The 10,220-nt window shown below is 36.8% G+C and overlaps 1 long non-coding RNA gene across 1 annotated transcript; it reads left to right on the forward strand.

The window, feature by feature from the left end:
- The first annotated feature begins 5,997 nt into the window (after positions 1-5,997).
- LOC138880450 (uncharacterized) lies at positions 5,998-9,811 on the forward strand. Its single transcript, XR_011403102.1, has 2 exons — positions 5,998-6,418; positions 9,530-9,811. It is a non-coding gene; the product is annotated as an uncharacterized lncRNA (long non-coding RNA).
- Positions 9,812-10,220: the final 409 nt, after the last annotated feature.

The following is a 10,220-nucleotide window of genomic DNA, read 5'->3' on the forward strand; positions in this document are numbered from 1 at the left end:
AGACAGGCTCCTTCATCTCTATTTGGGTTTCTTCTGAAACCCTAATTTCTGCCTAAATCTTCTAGATCTGTACAATTTTAAAACAATTTGAGTTTGTTTCTTTAGTATTTTACACTGTTCTTGGAACTCTTTACAAGAATCATCGATTTCAAAGTGTTTTCGTCTTCTTCTAAAATTAGGGTTTTCGGAACTCCTTTTAACTGATTCCTTATGTTTAAACTTCCATATCTTGCATATTTCGTCTGATTCTATGATTTTACTACCTTTTTAACTCACCTATGTTGAAAGCCCTAATTTTCTAGACTTCTTCGTTTGGTTCTGCGTATTAGCATGACTGCTCGTTTCTTGTTTGAGTTTCTGTGACTATCTTGCTTCGAATATATTCTTACTGAGTTTTTAGCCTAACTTATATCACCTCTATGTGATTATATTCATCTTGATTGTTCAGACTTGCCTCTTTCTATCGATACTGTTTAACCTACATGTTTGTTATGTCTGGTTATTCTTATCTTCTCTATTTATATGATGAATACAGAATCGTGACTCCCTCTGTGATTGATTTTGGATTCCCTATTTTTTGGGTTTGATTGAAAGACCTTCCTTTATAATTTCTACCTCTTCTATTCAAATTAACTGATTTGCCTACCTTGTCTGCTGTGGTACTTTATTCTTACTAGCTATTTCCTTAATTAGAGTGTTCTAAACTTAGCCCTAATTGTTTACCCTATACTTACTGAATTTAAATCTTTTCTTATTAGTCATACACTGATTTCTTTCCTTATTTGTTACTTGTTCCTACGGTTTGAATTAATTCCCTTAACTTAAAGGAGTACTTGTTCTGATTTTGCTCTAATTGATTTTGAGTTCCATAATTACTATGCTACTATGATTTTAACCCTTATTTTTATCTAATTTTGAACTAATATATATACACACTCTCTCATTAACACAAACACACGAACACTTTGGTTCAAAAACTCTCTCTCTCACACTTAAACTTTTTGCTCTCTCTCTCTTTTATGCTACTTGCTACTATTCTGAATTAGCCGGCTGCAAGCCAAGGCTAAATATTGTGCTCTCCTACTCTTTCACTTTTGCTCACTGTCTTCTTTACTGATATGTTCTAATTTCAATTCAAGTTCCAAAACAATATGGTTCTTTTATTGCTTCAGTTCATCCTGTTTCTAGTTTGCTTTTACTTATGGTTTTGCTGTGAAACTTGCAGTTAATATGATTACATGATTAGCACGTTATGTACTCCCCTTCCTTAGGATCAGTATGAACATGTTACCCCTCCCCTCTATGTAGTCTGCACTCCTAAACTTGTATGGTTCTAGGATCGATCAAATAATGTAGATCCTATACTGAACTCCCTTAAGCATTGCTGATTCTGTGACTATGTCTAAACAGTGTTTTTGAGCATAATTCCAAAGACTTCTACCTGCTGTGTGTTTACCATTATGTGTTTCCCCTGTCCCCAATTCCCATTTACCCCTGTGTGAAGGCTTCTGGTGTTAAACCTTCTTTGTTTTGTGTGTAATGCTGAACTTGTTGTGGTTTTAAGACTGGTCTATTGTTTGTTGACCGCCCTACTCTTTTTAAAACTATCTCATTGAATAAATCCTCTATTGTTTCACAAAATTATTTTCAAGTATCCTGTTAATACTGTTTTCCTACTAAAACCTTTCAAACTATGTCAAGCACTCCTACTCTACTCCTAAGTCAATAGATTCTGCCCCCTCCAATATGTGTACTGCCTTGGGATCCTCTTCAGAACCCTCTAAACTCTAGCATACTGAGGCTGGCCCTTCCACATTGCACTTATTCAATTTGGTTACTAAATCTAGGTGTAAGCACTGCCCGGGATCCTTGAGATCCTTAGGGAACTTTGATGCACCTTGACTATGATGTTGTCTATGGAATTGAGGCATTTGAGGCTATTGGAGGCTTTGGAAATCTGGGCCTATCTGTATGCTCCCTATAGAATAACTTCCTATTTTGTTATTTACTTATGTAATTCATTCATATGGTCTGTAATAATTCGTAAACGAATATTGGGGTGACTAGTGAAAAGGATGGGTAGTTACATATTTGTGGGTTAATACGGGTAGGAACCATACCTATAGGACTTTACAATTCGTTGTGTTTGCCTTTATAAGTAGAAACCATGCCTATAGGACTTTTGTATCTTGTTATGTTAGAAATCATGTCTATAGGTCTCAATTGATTCCATAATAGAAATCATGTTTAATAGGTCTTAAATTAGTTTCACAAGTAGATGCCATACCTATAGGATATAATTCAATCCAGCTTCTGTTATAACAAGTGTTACATGCTTTTCATTTGTCATCGTGCCTGCAAGTTTCTGAAATCAGTATTAAAATTACATATCATGCCTATAGGGAACAACACCAGAATTATGCCTATAGATCTAAACTAGCTTAGTTTTAAAATAAATCAATCCGGTTAACGATTAGCTCACTTTTAAACTAGTTTAATTAATGGTCTATTCTCCTGAAATGAGTTCTTTCAAAAACTGCCTCAATTTATCATTAGACAACATGCCTATAGGGATTAAAGAGTCCATTTCAAAATCTGCCTTGTTTCACTATATAAAATGTAGTCATCAGTATTCCACGTATAGGCAAGCCTGTAGGGCATTTTCAAACTTGCAATTCTGAAATTGTTTCTATGACTTAATGTTGTTCTGGTTTAACAGGTTTTAAAATCAGTAGGCAACTGCTAGGGTCATTATTTCTGAGTTTATAAAATAAACTACTCGTCTTCTGTATATTCACACAGACATCATGCCTTAGGATATTGTTTAACAAAAAGGCCTTTATTTGTGTTTAAGTCGTGCTGTTTACATTCCTTATCTGTGGAGGTAGATTGAGCCTCTTATTTGCTCATTCCTATCCTTGTTTGCTAAGAGTCCTATGTGTTATTGCTTGTCGCCTTAGTATTTTCACCTTTTAAACCTTAGGGGTCTGTTTAGAACCACCTATAGGTAGAGGTCCTAAATCCCTGCAGGACCATTAAGAAGGGATGGGTAACAGCACACAATAGAGATCGCTGACCAACACTCGCTTTAAATGACCACTAAGGGGATGGGAAGGGTAGATATGGGATATAATGACTACGCGCTAATGTCACGTGTAGCCCCTCATTGAGGAGTGTTTACCGGACATTGTGTGGGATGATCCTATATGCTAACCAACCTAGGACTCCTCCTTTTCCAAAATTCCTTTTTCTGTTTAAAACTTTGTTTTACACAACCTGTTCAAATCTTTATCTTATTTGAGTTATCCAACGTGCTTTTCTTGCAACCTATTCAATTCAACTATTTATTTGGTTAATGGACTAATTCGTAAATATAAGTTCGGCCGACCCACAGTTGTGGACCAAGAGGGGTGCCTAATACCTTCCCCTCGAGGTCATTTCGAGCCTTACCCTAATCTCTGGTAATGCAAACCAATCCAAGAGTTAATCACTTTAGGTGCCCTAACGCTCCATAACTCGTTAGGTGGCGACTCTTCAAATACCCAATTCCCAAAAGGAAATGAGTTATTACACCTCATGAATGTCGAAACCCGGACCTCTCTCTGCGGAGGGAAAAAAGGGGGCGTGACACCTAGTCTCTTTTTCAATATAGGGTCTTCACTCCCTAGTTGATGTTATTTTAAACATAAGGTTTCCACTCCCTAGTCTCTTTTCCAATATAGGGTCTCCACTCTCTAGTTGATTTATTTCAGACATAGGGTCTCCACTCCCTAGTTTTCTTTCCAACATAGGGTCTCCACTCCCTAGTTGATGTTATTTTAGAGATAAGGTCTACCTTAGTCTTCTTTCCAACATAGGGTCTCCACTCTCTAGTTGATTTTATTTTAGACATAGGGTCTTCATTCCCAAGTCTTATTTTCCAACATAGGGTCTCCACTCCCTAGTTGATGTTATTTTAGACATAGGATCTCCACTCCCTAGTCTCTTTTCCAATATAAGGTCTCCACTCCCTAATTGATGTTATTTTAGACATAGGGTCTCCATTCCCTAGTCCCTTTTCCAACATCGGGTCTACATTCCCTAATTAATTTTATTTTGGACATAAGATCTCCACTCCCTAGTCTCTTTTTCCAACATAGGTCTCCACTCCCTAGTCTCTTTTCCAACATAGGGTCTCCACTCCCTAGTTGAAGTTATTTTAGACATACCGTCTCCATTCTCTAGTCTCTTTTCCAACATAGGGTCTCCACTCCCTAGTTGATTTTATTTCAGACCTAGGGTCTCCAATCCCTAGTCTCTTTTCCAACATAGGGTCTCTACTCCCTAGTTGATTTTATTTTAAATATAGGGTCTCCACTCCCTAGTCTGTTTTTCCTACATAGGGTCTCCACTCCCTAGTTGATTTTATTTTAGACATAAGGTCTCCAATCCCTAGTCTCTTTTCCAACATGGAGTCTTCACTCCCTAGTTGATGTTATTGCAGACATATGGTTTCCACTCCCTATTCTACTTACTAGTATAGGGTACACCAATCTCTAGCTGTGTTTTCCAACTTAATGTACACCAGTCCTTAGTTGAGGTACCATTTAGACAAGCAGGGTACACCATTCCCAAAATATCATATTTTTTCAAGTTACACCATTATCGACCTTTTAATTGCTTTCAATAATAAAGTAGTATAGAGTTTGTTTACAAATAAATCATAAAATTTTCCTAGTGAAAATTGGGGCAGAAAATTTTTTTCATTTGTTCGCAGGTTTTACCTCGAGGCACGGGTTCGAGATAACCAAAAGAAGAAGTCTCGATCCAAAATAGAGAAAAGAAAAGAAAAAGAAATGAATCCAAAATGCAGAAGAGGGCGAAAGGATGTGAACTGCTCAAGACATGATTGAAGTCACGAGCTTTGCATGTCCTATTTTGATCTAAAGAAGCCATAGAAGAATGAACTAGCATCTGCAGCTAGCAAGCATCAAGATTTAGAGCAGGGTCTATGCAAAGAACCAGTCAAGACTCAAGATCAAGTTTCAGAAGATTTATAAACAGGAACCTTGTAACTCATAACTAATAAGTCTGTTTAATTTCTTTTCAATTCTAATTTTTGTTTAATAAGGAGTTCAGCAAGAAGTAACAACAGCAACAGTAGTGAAATCATAGCTTCTCGTAGTCCCATTTACCAAAATTTCCAGAACTATACTGATCTGATTTCTTTATAGCCAAGGACATGTAGACAACCCCCAAAGCAAGGTTCAGTCAAACATTTTCAAAATGGTTCCGATGGAGTGTCAAACGAGCAAAAATTGCTCGTAATTGCTCACTTTATCTTTGCCCGAAAACTCTTCATGTTCTTGAGCAAAAAGGGACAGTTGTGAGCACGTAATTTTTGCCCGGCGTATAAGATCGCTTCTAAAAAGTTAAAATATAATTTTCTGCTTGTTTTATATTTTTGTGGAATTGTTAAAGAATTTTTCTCTATTTATTTTTCTGCAATATATTGTATTTTTGTATTTTTCTTTAGCCTAATTAGGAGCAGCTTAAATCACAAAATGTTAAAAAAAATTATCTTTTGTTTTGTTGCATTCTAACACTTTAGTTGCACTTTTAGGATTTAATTTCATCACTAGATGCATTAGTTAAATACATAAAATCACAAGTTGCATTCTTAGGTTAGTTATTAGTTAATTAGTTGCATTAGTTCATCTTTAGGTAAAATAGACAAACAGGCTAGCCATACAAAAATAGAATTTAATTAGATTGTTGAGTCTAAAATAGTTAATTGTGGCAAGCCTAAAGAGTGGCTCTTTAGAGGTTAAATTCGAAGTTGGGTTAGTTTTTGGGCCTAGCTCTTACCTAATTTTCCTCCATCTGCCCCAAACCCGTCCAAGCCCACACCCGATTTGCCCAACCTGTCCGGTTCTTCAAAACAACGTTGTGGAGGACCTAAACGACGCCGTTCCGTTCCCTCACTCATTAAAACACCTATCTTCCCCAAATTCCCTTAGAGATAGATTCCCCCCCCCCTTCTTTACTAAAATCATAGACACCCATCCTCACTCTAAAAAACGAACAGACCCCCTCTCAAAAACCAAAACAAAAACCTTAGCCGCCACCGTCTCCTTCTTCATTCTCTCCTACCTGCTCACACTCTTTCTCCTCTCACTTCTCTCTGGACTCAAAGAGAGATCTAAAATTCTAAAAAAATGAAAAACAAAAGCTGGAAAAAAAAAACAAAAAGAAGAACCGGATGTTAAGATTTGAAGACCGATTTCAAAGCTTGATTCCTTTTCTTCCTGGATTTTTACAAGCTGTCAAAGCTCAAATTTGTGATTGCTATATGCTAATTTTTGTTGGATCTTCGTTGCTGAGTTTCTTACATTTTCATCTCGCCTTATTTGGCATTCTCCCTGTGATTCTGCATTAGGTATTCCTTTAATCTCTCACTTAGTGTGTGGTCAATTTTTGTTACATATATGCTGAAAATCCATGGAAATGTTTGTTACTTAATGTTTGTTGATTACTGATTTCATCTAATCTATTGTTACATTATATGAATTGATGTGTATAATTCTCATGTGTCTAATACAAATTCAAATGTAATTCTATTTTGTTTCATTAGATACATGTTGTTCTGTTTAGGGGATCTACCGACTAATATTCGAATTCGCTCTCTAGTTCTTTTAAATTAAAGTTAACATGAAATATTGAATATAGAGAGACTCCGAGCATTAAAAAAAATTGTGATTTCGATGCTACAAGCTTTAAGTTAAGTCTATAAAAAAATATATTTTATGAGTCGCATCTGAATCATTAAGAGAGTCAATTAATTCTTAAAGTTTGAATCCAAACATAGTGGTATGAAGATGGGTGTATGTGAAACAGAAGGAACTTTGAGCTGGAAAGATTTTTCTTGGAAGTAATTGTTATTGTAATGTTCATATAGGGCTTTGGTTATACTAATTTTTAAACACACCTTTAAGATAAGCAAACGCTGGAGTTGTACACTCATTTTGATGTTGTTATGTATTCTTGTATATCAATACATCCATAATTGAGACCTCCACAGGTAACTTCAAACTTTAGGAAGTTAAAATAATTTATGAACACCGTAGTGTGATGATTCATAAGGTCATCACTCATTTTGAGAGAAATTCCACGTCTCGAGGCCTTGAAAACCTCTTTTTGTCTCACCTCGTATTGTGTGCGTAGTCCGGGCACGTTTCCAAAAAGAATTTATGTGAAAAACTAAGTAAAATAAGGAAAATTGGCTTTTAAAATTGAATAAAGTTGACTTTGGTCAACATTCTTGGTAAACGGACCCAGACTTGTGATCTGGCAGTCTCGTAGGGTCCGTAGTAAAATTTAGAACTTGGCGTATGCCCGGAATCGAATTCCGAGGTCCCAAGCCCTAGAAATGATTTTTTTTTTAAAAATTGTTTTCTGGAAAATATAAAGGTTTTTAGAAGTGAATTGATGTAATTCTTGATGTTATCGGGCTCGTATCTTGGTTCCGGAGTTCGGTACAAGTTTGAAATAATAAATAAGATAAATCTGTAAAATTTGGTAAAGATCAGAGTTGGTTTGGTATAAAACGGACCTATAGTAGAGAAATAGTAATTTTGATGTTCTTGAGTGATTTCATGAATTGAGGTTTAATTCATAGTTGTTGATGTTATTTTGATGATTTGATTGCACGAGCAGGTCCGTATGACGTTTTAAGACTTGCGTGCATGATTAGTTTGGAGCCCTGAGGGCTCGGGTAAGTTTTGGATAGGCCTCGGATTGCATTTAGACTTAGAACATAACAGTTGCAGGTTCAGAGAAAATTGCAGGTCTCTGAAACCAAGGTTTGCGGCCCGCGGTGGGGTCTTCATGACCGCGGTGGAATTTATACGGTCAGCGGTGAGTAAGGCTATGTACTCGCGGCCGAGCTCGATATTTCACGGTCCGCGGTGGAGCTCCGCGGCAGTGGCCCTTTTTATGTGGTCCGCGGTGAGGGTCTGAGAGGAGTAAATATAAACGGGACTTTTCAGCTATTTTTCAATTTTTAAAACCCTAAAACATAAGAGGTGATTTTCCAAACACTCTTTCTTCCCCAAAACACTAGTAAGTGATCTTTAACTCATTTCTTTCACTCATTAATTTTTTTTTTTTTACAATATTTCATCCTAGAATCTAGGGTTTTTCATGGTGGAATTGGGAATTTTGGGTAAAACCTAAGAATATTGAAATTTGGGGATTTAGACCTCAAATTGAGGTCGGATTCCAAAACCAATTATATATCCTGGCTCGGGGGTGAATGAGTAATCGAGTTTTGGTCCGATTTTCGGGTTTGAACCAAGCGGGTCCGGGGTCGATTTTTGACTTTTTGGGGAAATCATTGGAAAACATATTTTCATGCATTAGAATTGACTCATTTAGCATTTATTAATATTATTAAGTAAATTGTGACTAGATATAAGCGAATTGGAAGTGGAAGCAAGAGGTAAAGCGGTAGTTGAGGCTTGATTGTGTTCGTGGCTTTGAGATAAGTATTTGGTCTAACCTTAGCTTGAGGGATTAGGAGTTGAGTCTTATTTGCTATGTTTTAATTGTTGAGTACGATGTATAGGCATGGTGACGAGTATCTATATGTTAGTGTCAAGCATGCCCGTGAGTCTTATACTATGATTAATGTGATTCCGTTTCATATTGTGCATACTTTATATGATGATTTCTATTAATAAACAAGACTTGTGGAAATATTATTGGTAATTGAACATTGTAGAGCATTGTCTCAAGTTGAGAATTGAGTTGTGAAGTAAATGTGGAAAAGAGAAGAGGTTTATGATATTATCTCCGTTGTCGGGATGTCATTACTCATGATATTGTTTCCCTTGCCGGGATATTGTTGTTATACTATTGTTCCCTTGCCAGGATTTTATTGTGATATTATTGATTCCCTTGCCCAAATTGATTTGTGATTGTTTCTTGGGTGAGGAAGAGTGTAAAGCACGAAGGGTGATGTCGTGCATGATTTTGAGAGTGTTAATGCATGAAGGCTGATGTCGTGCCAATATTGTGAGGTAAAAGCACAAAGGGTGATGTCGTGTCGCACGATGTACAATGTCGTGCCACGATATGAGTGATAATGCACGAAGGATAATTCCATGCCGTGATTATGTGAGGTAAAAGCATGAAGGGTGATGTCGTGCCGATTATATTGATTTTTATGGTGAGGACGAGAGTAAAAGCATGAAGGGTGATGTCGTGCACTTGTCTTTGATTCCCGATTCTTGATAATAGTTGAATCATGGTGTTCTTTATACTTATCTATTGGTTTTCTGTTGTAACTTGTTGTTACCCATAACATGTTTTCCCCTCCTATCCTTAGCTATAAATTTCTACCTTTATTTTTCTGTTGTATATGATTTAACTGCACAAGTTTATTTGGTAGTCCTGTCCTAGCCTCGTCACTTCTTCGCCGAGGTTAGGTTAGGCACTTACCAGTACATGGGGTCGGTTGTGTTGTTACTACACTCTACACTATGTATAGATCCCGGTGCTGCAGCTTTTGGACCGCAGTGAGGTTGCTACCTTCAGTCCATCAGGCGACCCGAGGTAGTCCTGCAGGCGTCCGCAGGCATTGGCTCTTCTTCTATCTTTCCATACTATTTCTTTTATGTACTTCAGAAACAGCTTTGTATTTATCTTCCGAACCCCTATTTGTAGTATTCCTGGACAGTCTGTGAGATTCTGACACTAGTTCTGGGTAGCTTTTGTTTATGGATTTGTATCGGTATTATTATTAAGTTATTACATTTCATTCTTCCGCTTTATTATTTTCGTTGTTTATATAATATAAATTCACAATTGTTAAAGGATTAAAAATGAAAAGAGTTAAATAATTGTAACGATTGGCTTGCCTAGCTTTCACTAGTAGGCACCATCATGACTCCCGAGGGTGAAAAATCTGGGTCGTGACACGTAGTTTGCTTTAGGCGCGATTAATAAATCATTGTGGACATGGGCACGACTTCCGTGGCATGGTCACGATACGTAAATCCCAATTCAAGTATGTGTTTCATGCAACTTGATCACAACTTCAAATAATATTAAAAATAAGCATGCTATAAATCACGAGTGTGTTTCACGTGACACGATTCACAATGTGTACAAGAACAATAAGTGCGCGGCATCGCGACTTATTTAAATAAATTCCATTATGTTACATCTCTTGTTTTTCG

Source organism: Nicotiana sylvestris, chromosome 10 (genome assembly GCF_000393655.2).
Source record: "Nicotiana sylvestris chromosome 10, ASM39365v2, whole genome shotgun sequence".
NCBI classification, from domain to species: domain Eukaryota; kingdom Viridiplantae; phylum Streptophyta; class Magnoliopsida; order Solanales; family Solanaceae; genus Nicotiana; species Nicotiana sylvestris.